Raw genomic sequence first — 14,509 nt, 5'->3', positions numbered from 1 at the left:
CATGTTCTCACTCATAGGTGGGAACTGAACAATGAGATCACTTGGACTCGGGAAGGCGAACATCACACATCGGGGCCTATCATGGGGAGGGGGGAGGGGGGAGGGATTGCATTGGGAGTTATACCTGATATAAATGACGAATTGATGGGTGCTGACGAGTTGATGGGTGCAGCACACCAACATGGCACAAGTATACATATGTAACAAACCTGCACGTTATGCACATGTACCCTAGAACTTAAAGTATAAAAAGAAAAAAAAATAAATAATTATCAAGAAAAAAATTACATATAATATATAAATTTATGTATTATTATATGTATTACATAGATACTCTATAAATTATATGTAATAAATATAAATTGTCTATTATCTATAAATTATATAAAATTATATATAAATATATAAAAGTATGTACATTTATATATATAATTATATATATATAATTTATAGAGTCATATCTACTCCCTCTCTGTATACTCAGCTAGCTCTATATGCACACTGTGCACACTCTGCACTTTCTACGCATGACCACTTAAGGCAGGGATGGAAATGAGGGAAAGGATAGGTGGCGATTGGAGTGGGGCAGTGGTGGTGATGCGTTTCATAGCTTTTGAGGTGGTAATATCATGCTTTACCACTTGGCAGGTTATCAGACAGTGTGATGTTGGAAAGAAATCACTATTGGCTGGTCAGAGGTCAGCTCCTGCTCCACACTGATGGTCCTAGACCCGTAGAAGGCATGACTCCCTCTGGTAGGTTAGGTTGGTTGAAAAGAGATGGCATATACCTGCAAATGGGGCTAGGAGGCACTATATTTCAGTGGCAGATATGGAAAGTGCTAGAATGTTTGGGGGAAGAGATTAATCATGGGAGGCTCAGGGCTTGGTTGGACTTCATGCAGCATTTGTGTGGATTGACTGTAGGGCAGAATGTAGAAATGCAGAAAAGTGCACAGAGCAGAGATCTTGGCAGGGGCTCAGGCATGAAGGGAGAATGCATGTGGTTTGTCTCATAAAAAGAGGACAACCTGCCTGGCTGAAGCAGAGTGTCTGTAGAGAAGTGCAGCAGGAACTTCGTAGACAGGTAAGGAAGGTGTGGACCACTAGGTTAAAGACTTGGAACACTGTGAGCACTCAGGGAGAGTAAACTTACAAATATATATTTGTTGTATTAAAAATAAGGTGACATGTAAGGAGGCGTTTTCTGGAGATTAATTTGTGTGAAGATGCCAGAGACCTGAGTGGGCAGGAAAGCCATGAGGGTCATTCTGTTGTGCAGCCCAAGGAAGTTATGGAGGGGCGGTGCAGCTTTCAGCAAAAAAATAAATGCTATATTTTGAGATAATATGTGAATAATTTTTGAGACCACATTTGTGGGGAGGAGGGAGGTCATTATTCTTTTTTAAAGAACCTTTTATTTTGAAATAATTTTAGACTTAAAAGTTGCAAAACTAGTACAAAGGGAGTTCACTTGTAAGCATCACTCAGCTTCTCTAAATGTTAACATTTCTACATAACCACAGCACAGTCGTCAGAACCAGCACTGATCCACATGATTAACTAAAATATAGACCTCATTCACATTTGCCATGTGTCCTGCTAAGGTCCTTATTCTAGTCCAGGATCACATAATACTTTTAATTGTCTGGCTCCTTTGGTCTCCTCCCATCTGGGATAGCTCCTTAGTTTTTATTGGTCCCTGTTAACCTTGACAGTTTTAGCAAAGTACAGGTCAGTTGCTTTGAAGAATGTCCCTCAATTTGAGGTTGTCTGATATTTCATCATTATATTCAGGTATGCATTTTGACAAAAATACCATAAAAGTGCCTTTCTCTGTTCATCATATCAGGAGGCAGATGATCTCAACATGTCTCATGATAGGCGATAATTTTTATCATTTGTTTAAAGTGGTGTGAGCTAAACTCCACTGTAAAGTTATTTTTTCCTCTGTACTTACTAGGTATTTTGGTGGGAGATATTTTGATAATTATGCAAATATCCTATATCTCATCATAGTTTTGTCCACTAATGTTAGCATTTATGGATGATTTTTGCCTGCAACATTTATTACTATGGTGTTTGCCTAATGGTGGTTTTCTGTTTTCTTCTTTTTACTGCGTTTAGTAATTTAAATAATCGCATCAGGAAGGGCTGTCCTTTCTTCCTGATCCTCATTTATTTATTTATTCAATTGCTTGTATTAGTATGGACTCATGGTTATTCATTTTATGAATTATAATTCAATAATTTTATTATTTGCTGTTCAAATCATCCCAGATTTGGCCAGTGGGAGCTTCTTCACGTTGGTTACTGTAGGAAGGGTCCATCTTGGAGTCCAGGTATGACTGGATGAGTTCTTGTTAATAAAACTAGGAAATTCAGTGACAAGTGGAGATAAGTAAGCTCGCTGATTAAACCATGTTTCCTAAATCTTTAGTTACTTAATTCTCAAATTTTAAAGGTTTCTCTGTGATTGCATTAACCAGGGAGGCCCATCTTGGTAGGTGAACCTATTCTTTTGTTTGTAAACACAGCCCAAAAGAAATTTTCCCAAGAATTAAATAAAATCAAATTGATGAAGCTTTGGGGTTTGTTTCTGTTGTATGTGTTGTGTATATTTTCCCAGAAGCTGTTGGTTCTTGCTGATTTGTCTCCATAGCAGTGAAAGGTTTGTGAAATGTTTCTAAGTACTCCTTGAACCCACTTTCATTTTCTACTTAGCTTTTAAGTAGGGAAACATGTTTCTACTAGAATAGAGTGCTTTAATAATGGGAAGTCAAAATTAAGTTTAATGCCATGGATGCCATTTAAAGGGTAGACTCTTTCTGAAGGTATGTAGGTACTATGCTACTGTGCAGACATGAAGATACTGTAGCTTAAGGCTATGTCTAGGATCGATTGTATGGAAAACACATACCACATGAACAGGTGCAGGACGGGATTTGCCGAAACAGTGGCTTTTTGTTCTACACAAGCCACTTGGAGGTTCAGTCATGGATCCCTGTGCTATTGGTAAATGACAGTACCTCTTCTTCATTTAGCAAGGTGTGTGCAGGAGGTGATGTCTGAGCAGTGCTCCAAGCCCCATAGCTGAAGTGGATGAGGAGAGTTTCAATTTGCCATTCCCAATCACTTATTTTTACAGTTCCCCTGACACCTGGCTGCACCTTAGAACCACCTGGGAAATTTGGGGAAAGACTGCCCAGCTCTCCTCGTAGAGATTCGAATTCAGTATATTTGGGGTGCATCTTTAATACCTGTTTTATTTGTTTTTCTGCAGCTTCCCAGGTGGTTCTATTTACATCCAGAGTTGAGAACCACTGAGTCTAGCAGATACTACTTGTGACTTCTTACTGCAGTTAAATGCATTTATTTGTCACATTACTCTTAAATTATCACATCCTATGTTAAGAGACATGTATGGGACAATAACTGCAGTTAGGTTGCAAACTTGGACAGATTTCTTAACCTGTTTAAGTCTAGTTTTGTCATCTGCAAAATAGGATTAATTATAGTACCTACCTCATAGTTTTTCAAGTATTAAGTAATGTGATGAATGCAAAATATTTAGTATAGGCTGGGTGTGGTAGCTCATGCCTGTAATCCCAGTACCTTGGGAGGCTGAGGCAGGCAGATTGCTTGAGCCCAGGAGTTTGAGACCAGCTTGTGCAATAGGGTGAAATCCTGTCTCTACAAAAAAAAAAAAAAAAAAAAAAATACAAAAACCAGCTGGAGGTGGTGGTGGTGCGTGCTTGTAGTCCCAGCTACTCGGGAGGCTGAGGTGGGAGGATCAATTGAGCCCGGGAGGTTGAGGTTCTAGTGAGCTGTGCTTGTGCCACTGCACTTCAGCCTGGATGACAGGGTGAGACCCTGTCTCAAAAAAAAAAAAAAAAAAAAAAAAAAAAAAAAAAAAAACCCCAAAACTTGGTGTAATCTCTGGCATACAGCAGAAACTCAGTTACTATTAATAACGTGTAGCATGTTATCAGAGAGTGATGTGAGCCACCACACCTGAGCCGTTATCCCCAACTTTGATGACTGGATAATTCTCAACCCTATAATCTGGCTGGGATTCTGTCCTTTTAACCTTGACCAAGCTTTGGTTGAGATGTAAGTTTATTTGGGGGCTGAAGAATGGCCCACAAGTTCTTCCTGTGTTAAAAATCCACTGGGCAGCTTAATAGATCATAGCCTTCAGTATTTTATTTTATAATCTCTTTACATATGTGCCTGCTAGTTATGAGGCTTTTTATCTTCCTGTGTTTGTAAGAAATTCACGTGTACTTATTCCATTGTTTCATCTTCATATTCTGCCTGGTCACCCAGAATAGAAAGAGGGACAGTGGCTGAAGTTGGCAGACAGTTGTGTTATTCTTGCATTAACAATAAATTTGGTAGTTCTTGTTGGTTCATGTTAGCAAAAGGGCAGGTAGTGCTTCTGTAGTGACTGAAGCGATTTGATCTTTTTCCTTTATTTCTCTCACCCCTTAGTAGCCCAAGTACTTTAACTGAGTCTAAGGATACTATTAAGGCATCTCCTTTAAAAACAAATAAAAACTGTTCCTATCTCTTTTAAGGGCTAATGAAAAATATGCCTTAAGTCTATTACAGTGTTTAGCAAGATATTTTTAGCAACTCTGGAGTGAGTTCCTTGCCTGCTTCAGAGTCAGCTTCATGAACTATTACACTTTAATTTTAATATATACCTGACTTAAAAAATGTAATATATGGTTGCTAACCAATTATTTTTGGAGTTATGCCATTATTTTTTTCTGGGAGTCCATTTGTGAATATTAAAGGATTGCAATTTCCTAGTTTACATTTAAAATATGAGGCTTGCCTGTAATCAGGGAACCAGTTTCCATGGTACATTAAAATGGAAAGGAGGAATACATTTGGCTTAAAAATATATTTTCATTTGTGTTATTAGTATTTTCATCTCTCTGGGATATATATGTCTTTCATGAAAGAATCATTGCATCCAACTTAAGTAATTCTAGGAAATTTAAAATACAGAGGATAAAGGAATCATCACTTTGGGCATTATATTTATGAGAGATTATGGTGGGAGCCATTTAAGAGAGGATACCCTGCATCGAGTGACCAGCCATCTAAGATTGCAGAGAAAATTGATAGGGAGATTAGGATCAAGGAAAAGAATTCATGGGCTTAATAGGTTCTTTAGATCCTATGCCTTCGGGCAAATGGGTTTTCTAAATTAGGGATGGTATCTTGTCCGTGTGTGTGTTTCTGGAAGTTCCCACAGTGCCTGGTGCTCAGCTGAGTAAGTGCTTCAAAAATGAAATGAATGGAAGTAAGTTGCCACGGGAGTGATGAGATGAGGCCCTGGGATGCTGAGAGGAAAAATAAAACCAAGGGATTCCAAGATGGGATGAAAACAGCTGAATGATTGTATATCAGGGAAAGAATGTCAAAATGAAAAGAGGGGGGTGCATTTTCAAGGGTGCTTTTGCGGTACTCTTGCTGATAAATGCTGGGAGGGCAGTTCTTAAGTGATTTACAGCAGCAGTAAGATGGCCCATGGTATTCCTCTGATAAAATTAAGTAACAGTCCTTTCCCAGTACCTGCTAAAAATGAGGTAATGGATGGAATATTCCCCATGTTCTTTTAAACCTTTGGCCTTTGCTATTTTGGGTCAGTACTGAAAACTAACATAAAGTGGTCTCTGCGGAAGTACAGTTATGATAGTTGTTTTAAGTTTAGGGAGTCAGTACTTGACTGAGTTCCACAAAGCTCTCTGGCTCCCCATGCTCAGCTAACAAGTTTGAGAACCGCTGTCCTAGAGTGTTAATGAAACAAAGCTCTCCTGGGACCAGTGAAGAGAGAGTTTCAAGGCAGTTCCTGACAGCCAGCTTAGGAATTGTGTCCTGTAAAAGACAGTTATTATGTTGAGCTTGTTGAGTTCCTGGGGCCAGTAGCTTATCTAACGCTGCTATCTATTCAGTATAGAAGAACCCTATTGCTTTATTTACTCACCTTACCTACCTTTTGAAGCAAGCTATCCATGGGGGAGGTTTCTGTTAAGTGGAATTGTGTGAGTGTAACACGAGTGTGTAGACAGCCAGATGCCGGTTGGCAGTGGCCAGGAAGGCAAGTGGCTTGTTTTGTTTTGTGAAAATGCTCCTGCCCAGGTTTTTTTTTTTTTTTTTTTTTAGAGCTTGTTTCTGCTTAAAAGCTTTTCTTTAACTAGATTATATAAACTATTTGCTTTTCTGAGCTGATTCAGGCAATTAGATGAGTCATAAAGACTGTCATTTCTGGTCTGCCATAGTGATTTTAAAAGTCTACCTGTTTAGAAAAAAAAAATTATGATGATTCATCTTCATATAATCTGGTACATTTAAAACTTTTAAATTGTTCAGTATATCAATAAGGGACTATATTACATAGGCTCATGGTACATGAGGCCTAGGGAGTGCTGATTGGGAGTACATTTAGACAAGACCAGAAGGCTGGGAATTAAAAATGGGCCCTCTACTTTATAAAATGTATTTTCTTTGAATGAAGTTACAAATCTTTAACAGGGTATCATTTGGCATTTCTGGAAAAAGAGTTGATACATTTTATTTTAGTTTAATTAGGAATAGTGTGAGGGCCATGTGGCCTAGGGAAGGGGCAGAATGGGAGTTCTCTTCTTAGACTAAAGTTTAGTAGAAGGTTCAGATGCTGGAAAGTGATGACTGGTGGGGTACGTTTTGTACATTTAGCAAAGTATTCTAAGACATGGAGGCGGCAGTCTGAAAACTATAGGATCTCGAAAGATAGCAAGACTTAGAATAGAGATGGAAAGAGCTTTTAAACATAGGTTGGAAGTTCAATAAATGTTAGTTTCTCTGTTCTTTTTTTTATACTGCAATAGGAAATGATAATAGTTCTGTATTGTGCTTAAGCATATGTGGGTGATGGTGCTGTTTCCTGGATCATTAGGCAGGAAAAATTAGCTCCTGCAATTCAGATCATTCAGCAATTACTTATTAAGTTGATACGGTTATATAAATATCTAAATAAATGAATAGAAAAATTAAACATCTTTATGCACAATTGTGTGCTAGATGCCATGAAAGCAAAGCAGAATAAGCTGCCAGCCCTCCCTCAAGGAGCTTATGGATTCCTTGGGGAAAATGCGCACACAGAAAAACAACCAACAATGCTGAGCACCCAGGGGCTGCACCTGAATAGTAGCGAAAACAGAGCTCTAAAGAGGAACATACCCCAGTAGGAGGAACTTCATGCAGGAGCCGACTCCACAAAACTGGACTTCAAGTCTGGTGAGATTCTGAGAAGCATTGAGGAAGATGGAAGGCTTTTAACATGAAGACTGACTTGACTAAAGGCAGGGTTATGAGTGGCAGGTTCTTCTGACAAGTGGGTCTTGCTAAACTGAAGAAGCCTTGTTGAGAGTTGGAAAGAGAATACTGGAAATCTGTTGGAGGCAGACTGTGGTGAGCCAAGGGGGCATGGATTAACTCAGATAAGCAATAAGGGACCCTCTGTAAGTCAAGGGGGTGATTTAGGGAGATTTGCTTAGTTGAGGTGTGAAGGATGGCCTGAAGGGGATGTGACTAGAGAGCAGGAAAATCCACTGGGAAGCTGAAGCAGGTAGTTGAGGGTATAGTGATGAGGGCCTGAGTTAGGGTGAGGAAAAGGAAAGGAGAAATGGAATCCAAAACACATCAAGAATAAAGTGACCGGTCCAAGAAAATACCACTCTTTCTATTGTACTTCTGTTGAGAGCCATTCAAGTGGAATATCCTGTCCTGTTGTTATGAATGTTGACCAGATATTTACATTGAGTGAAAATAAGGATACTAAGCCCATAGGGACCATGATTTGAGATTCAAGCTCTTTTTTTTGTTGTTGTTTAGCAGGGTCCTCCCCCTGCCACTGTTGCTTATGTTTTCCTTTTTTGGTACAAAAGTTTATTTGGTTCTAACTATTTTTTTTCTTTATTTAAAATAGACTCTATCAAGAAGAATATCTAATCCGTACCTTGAACATACACCTTCCCAGGTATGATTCTTTTCTCTTTTACTGCATTTTCTGAAATAGTGATTAAGAAATTCTGATGTACACTTCTCAAGTTACAGTTGTTCCCTTTGCTCCTGACCACATAGAGTTTTGCAGGGATGCTGCAGTGATCACGTTATCTTCTCCACCTGGGATGACACAGCAAAAGTGTTTGAGATGCTCTGATCATTGTCATGATTCAAGATGTTCAGGAACTAGGGAAAAAAATTATTTTCCCATCTTCCAAGTTCTTTACATGAATGAATTGATGTGGCAGAGCACGTACATAAATATGATATAAATATATCTATTGTTAAAAACACTGTATTTTACAAATAGCGTATATTTTACACTGAGTTTTGTATAAAAGGAGATTTACTTCCTCAGTATTTATCATTGTGTTGCAGTAAAGAATCAATGAACAAAGAGTTGCATTTTTTGGCCAGGCACGGTGGCTCACGCCTGTAATCCCAGCACTTTGGGAGGCCAAGATGCATGGATCACGAGGTCAGGAGATTGAGACTGACCATCCTGGCTAACACAGTGAAACCCTATCTCTACTAAAAATACAAAAAATTAGCCAGGTGTGGTGGCGGGCGCCTGTAGTCCCAGCTACTTGGGAGGCTGAGGTAGGAGAATGATGTGAACCCAGGAGACACAACTTGCAGTGAGCAGAGATTGTGCCACTGCACTCCAGCCTGGGCGACAAAGCAAGACTCCATCTCAAAAAAAAAAAAAAAAAAAAAAAAAAAGTTGCATTTTTTAGGCTAACAGGAGACTGTGAGCTTTGTGAGGGCTGGGATCTTCTCTACCTTCTCCACCACTGTATCCCTACCATCAGGAACAGATCTGACACCTGACAGTTGCTCATTATGTACTTTTTGAATGACTGAGTGAATGAATATTGTATGCTGTCAGGACCAGTCAAGCGTCAGCTGACTCACACCACTTCCTCGGTAATATTTTCTGTCATCTGGCTTGTTCAAGCTTTTTTTAAAAATAGTTTTAACATGTTAAAAAAACTTTCCTTCCCTTCCCACTTCCTTATCAGTTTGTGTTTAGGAGATGATACCAGGAAAATTAAGGAAGTATAAGGATGAGGTGGATGTTCCCAGTCAAATCATAATCATTATATTATCAATTTGTTTGCCTTGAGAGATGTCAGATATTTCGGCCAGGTGCAGTTGCTCACACCTGTAATTCCAGCTCTTTGGGAGGTCGAGGTGGGCAGATTGTGTGAGCCCAGGAGTTCAAGACCAGCCTGAGCAGCATAGGGAGACCTGTCTCTACAAAAAATAAAATAGCTGAACCTGGTGGTGGCACTTACCTGTTGTCCCAGTTACTTGGAAGGCTGAAGGGGAAGACTGCTTGAGCCCAGGAGGTCGAGGCTACAGTGGGCTGTGATTGCACCACTGTACTCCAGCCTAGGTGACAGAGCGAGATCCGATCTCTAAAAATAAAAATTAAAAAACTGTTGTTGTTTTCCCCCCGTCTGAAGTACTCTGTTGCGACATCCTCAGCACACTAATAGAGTGTCCTGAAGCTTTTTCATGGTTTTTAAATTTTACCTCGAAGATAAAGAACCAAAAACAAATATTAGCTCTAGTAGATTTGCTTTTCTCAGTGGATTAGCAATTCCAAAACAAGTTTTTGTGTATTCTGGGTTGCAAGAAATATATGAATGTATTGAGGATAATGAAAGCCAGGTTTTCCATTGTTAGTGGGGAAAGTTAGAAACATTGAAAAGGGAAACCAAGCTGTGGTGTTAGATTGGAATTAGAGGTACAAATATGAAGTAATGGTTTTTAGTATCTAGATATAGATTTGTAGACAGAGGTAGCAATAGTTACGGAAATACATAGATAGGTATATATATGTATGTATATGTCTATGTATATATACACATGTATATTGTGTATATGTATATATGTATGTGTGTGTGTGTGTATATATATATATAGTAGGTACATAAAAAGTTTACCAAGAAAAAAGTGAAACTATGTAGGCATGTACCCCCAATATAAATTTTCATAAACCTTATGAAGGCAGCTTATTTTCACTTAGCCCCCTTTGCTTGTGAAACAGCATTGTGCTTTGGAGGAAGGTGCTAGTTATAGAGTAGGAGGTAGTATTATAAAGTAGGACCTAGCCCCCTCTAGATCTAAGAACTACCCTTCTCCATCCTCTAAGAACCAGAGACTCATATGGGAGAATTCGAAGATTAAAAAAATAAGTTAAATGAAATTTTTATCTGATAGATGGAATTGTGAAGTAGATGAAACCAGATGCTTGGAATTGGCTATGAACTCTGCAGTTGAATGAAGCTTAAGAGTAAAGCAGCCTGCTGTCAAATTGTGTCATGGTTCGAGATGTTCGCTAGACAGGGAAGAAAATTGTTTTTCCATCTTCCAAGACCTGTGTGTGTTTGCATTATCAATATGCAGATTCAATACATAATATAAATTCTTCATTTGCTGTATCGATATAAATATTGTATTTAAAAAACAGTGGATTATTTACACTGAAAACTTTGTATAAAAGAAAATTATTTATAGCTATAGTTAAATAAAGCAGGTTAGCATTTGGAGAATAGTGATAGCTTAGTAGTGTAAGTGGACTGGTAGCTAAAATAAAGTAAGATAGTTATAGGTTTATAGCTGTATTGGCTAAAATATGTCTCAACCTTATGGACTTGGTTATCATCATATATATATAGAGAGAGAGAGAGAGAGAGTATGCTATTGGTAGCTCACAAATTGTCACATGATTCTATATTTACAGTGACTTTGTCTTTTCCATTTAGATTTATGGAGAGAATTCTTCTTGTGCAGGGAGAGCACTGAGGAATGTTATTATCGTTCAAGCAGCTGACCTGATAAAGGACAGAGTGAACCTCAAGGGGTTTTACAGGTAACACAGTTTTCTAACACCTTGTCAGAAATTCTCTTTGAGGAAAAAAAACCCACCCTGTATTAAAAATTGTAACCTTGATCAAAGAGAGGTGGACAATATCAGTAGTAGGAGGGTTTGTTTGTTCTATTGAGGAAACTGGTGGTGACTTTTCATTAAACTTAGTCATGCATTTGTTTACAGTTTGACTCCCGTTCTGAAGTTAAGGTATGGAATTTCCAGCCCCAAGTGTGGATGGGCTCCTGAGACAGTCTGTGCTCTGCTTCCTCTGAGACGTGATATTTTGCAGCGGGTGAGGGGGTGGTGCTACATTAGGGACTTTAATAAATATAGATCCCCTCTTTAGGGACCTTATTGAGGCCCTGAAAGGATGCCTTGGGCAGAGACCTGCTCTAACTCTCCAGGTGAGAGTGGGCCTCCTCCTTGAGTGCGTAAGGAGCAGGGAGAGACAGGTTGGTATAGGGATGGCAGGTGTCTACCTTGACAGAGGTATGAGAATAAACAGGTAGGTAAATGGCCAGTTTTAAAGTACAGCTGGACCAAGGGCATGGTCACTTAGAAAACTTGATGTGTATGTTTTCATTTTATGGAATAATTTAAAGAAAAAAACCAAAAGCAAATTATTAGCTTTTTGTTTTGCCAGATAAAGATATTAAACCACATCAAATGATACCAAAACTATGACAGAAAACAAAAAGAAAAACCACTACCATTTGTTATCACCATTCTATTTCAAATAAATGGCATGTAATACCCATCAAAAGTAGGAAGAGTACTCAGAATTCATGACACCCAAAAAGTAGAAAGTTCTCAGAATAAAGGATGTTCCTTTATGTTAAATAAACTTAGCTTTACGATAAACTCATTATAATATTTCTGTTTTTTCTGTTTGCTGGAAATGGAAAATATTTTATCATGGCTTCGGATTTTGGGATAGTAATCCCCAGACTATCAGAGTAAGACCACCGACTCCCTTTGTACTGAGGCGTAATTTTTGTATAGTAAAATATGCAAATCTTAAATATACAGCTTGAACTTTTATTTATTACACACTTGTGTAATCATTATCCATTTAGCCACTATCCAGATATAGTGGATTTTCATGCCTCAGAAAGTTCCTTCATGGCTCTTTTCAGTCAGTAACCATTCCCTGCAACCATTTTTTAACATCACAAACTTGGCAGAGTCTATATTCTTCTGAGCCATTAATTGAGCAAATCCGAAGTGTGATGAGAAACCCCATTGAATTAATACTTTAAGAACATTTAATCAATCACATTAGTATTTACATAGGTTTTGAAAAATATGCCATAGGCTAGACATGCCTATTCTGTTTACAAATAATGCTTTTGTGTGTATGGAGTCGTGGAGCTCTTTAAAAAGCTCCAAGATCTACTGTTTTCCTTCTATTAGGGATTCATAGGCCAAGGTCTGAAAACCATGAGGGTAGAGCTCAGACCAAGTAGACAGGACAGGGAGTAAAAGGGCTGTGGTGGTTGGACTACTTCACATAGAAACTCACTTTAAAAAATAGATGATGGCATCACCTTTAGAAACATCTGACTTCTCCTTTTTTAAAAGACTAAATTTATATTTGTAAGTCTTTGAGTATAGTCGTGAGCACGCTCACAGGATTCATTTTATTTACATGAGGCCATGTGTAACATTGATCATTATTCTCATTTTTCTCCTCTTTATTGGATCTCCATGGATAGAGATTGAAAAAGGATTGGGAGATGAACATTAATCAGGTTCATGGAAAAAAGCCATCTATCCAAATTAGAACAGATGTAGGATTTAACGGGAATAGAATGGGGAGAGCATGTGTTTTCCTGTGATCCGGCCAGGACCACTATGATTTTCTAATCTAAGGACTGATTAATATTCTGGGTTTAAGCATGAAATGCTCATGTGATTACCTAGGGATGAATCATTTTCATTTGTGGTAGTAAATTGAGGTAAAATATTCCCCATATACTGCATGAGAACTCACTTTCAAAACTTTGAAATGCTTTCTGTTCACTTTGTACTGTAGGAAGAATCACACTGGTTTTTGAGACATCATTTGTTTTGCACGAATACATCACTAAATACCATCACCTGATTTATTTTAAAGATTAGTGTCTGCATTACTATGAATTAATTGCTAAAAGTCTAACTAGAGACAGGAGGATGCTAAGATAAATCAAATTTTCCACTCTGGAGATTGGGTAAATTCATGTTTTGTTAAGCAGTCACATAGGCTTTGAGCTGATCACCTCCATATCACAATGTTCCTACCTAGTATTGAAACTGGAGTTAGATCTGCATGTACTTGGAGCAGTTTCTGGATTGAGTGCAAGACTGAAAATATACTGTGGGTAGGAACTACTGTCTGTGTTTAGATTGCTGTGTTCCAGTCATCTCTGTTTTCTTCCTCACTGCTCTCCCCTAAGTCCTGTGGATTTAGGTATTTTAACCAGATTGTAGCAGGCATGGGGACAAGGCGTTAAATGCAGAGATAATGCCACCTCATTTTATATGCTTTGGTGATGTAAATGATAGTGTATAATTTACTCCTAATGTTTGCCCTGGGGTAGGTAGATCCTTATAAGTGATTTAAAACATAACTTGATAAAGCCAGTGGGGGGAATAGAAAAGGATCACGTGCAACAGAAACAGTAGCTTGCTCTGAGAGTGGGGCTCAGTTTTTAATTAATATTGTCCTGACAGTGTTGTGTTCTACCATATTGAGTCAGAGCCCTGCCTCCCCAAAACAGAGTGAGCCCTTCCCATTGAGAAGGGAGATCTGGAGGATTGGGGCTTTGAGGTCACCAGTATCACCTGAGAGCGTGTTAGGAATGTGGAATCTGGCCGGGCATGGTGGCTCATGCCTATAATCCCAGCACTTTGGGAGGCGAAGGCGGGTGGATCACCTGAGGTCAGGAGTTCGAGACCAACCTGGCCAACAGGATGAAACCCTAGCTCTACTAAAAATATAAAAATTAGCTGGGCGTGGTGGCAGATGCCTGTAATCCTAGCCCTACTTGGGGGGCTGAGGCAGGAGAATCACTTGAACCTGGGAGGCAGAGTTTGCAGTGAGCCAAGATCGCACTATTGCATTCCAGTCTGGGCAATATGCGTGAAACTCAGTCTCAAAAAAAAAAAAAAAAAAAAAAAGGAATGCGGAATCTGAGGTCCCACCCAGTCTTAGCGCGTCAGAATCTATACTTTAAGAACATCACCCAGGTGACTCCTAAGCAGAGTTTTTAGAAGCCCTGTTCTAAGAAGCTTCTTCCTTATCACCTGGGAACAAACAAGCAGCTGTATCCATCTAGCCCCTTTTGCAGTTTGACAGTTTAGTTTGTTTAGTAAATGTTTTATTGTGTGCTTTCATAGTCCAGGTGATGTCAGACACTCAGAGCAGGCTAAGGAGCTGCATTGTTTTGAGAATATGAATTAAGATGATACAGTATTTAATCCATGAGATAAAAGTGCTTTCAAAGCCCTGAGATGCTGGCTAATTGGCAGAGGTGTTGAGGAATTAATTAGTTAATTAACACTTTGAACCTTTAACATGAAAGGTATC

At 38.8% G+C, this 14,509-nt stretch overlaps 1 protein-coding gene across 1 annotated transcript in view; it reads left to right on the top strand.

The window, feature by feature from the left end:
• Nucleotides 1–14,509, top strand: part of RAPGEF5 (Rap guanine nucleotide exchange factor 5) — a 247,705-nt gene that overhangs the window by 37,218 nt on the left and 195,978 nt on the right. Inside the window, 2 exon segments of the mRNA XM_017871557.1 lie at nucleotides 7,984–8,034; nucleotides 10,835–10,941. The gene's annotated coding sequence lies outside the window, so the exon portion shown is untranslated.

Source organism: Rhinopithecus bieti, unplaced genomic scaffold (assembly GCF_001698545.2).
Source record: "Rhinopithecus bieti isolate Rb0 unplaced genomic scaffold, ASM169854v2 scaffold_5882, whole genome shotgun sequence".
Taxonomy (NCBI): domain Eukaryota; kingdom Metazoa; phylum Chordata; class Mammalia; order Primates; family Cercopithecidae; genus Rhinopithecus; species Rhinopithecus bieti.
The sequence above is the reverse complement of the archived record's forward strand: the minus strand, read 5'-3'. Positions and strand labels throughout refer to the sequence as shown.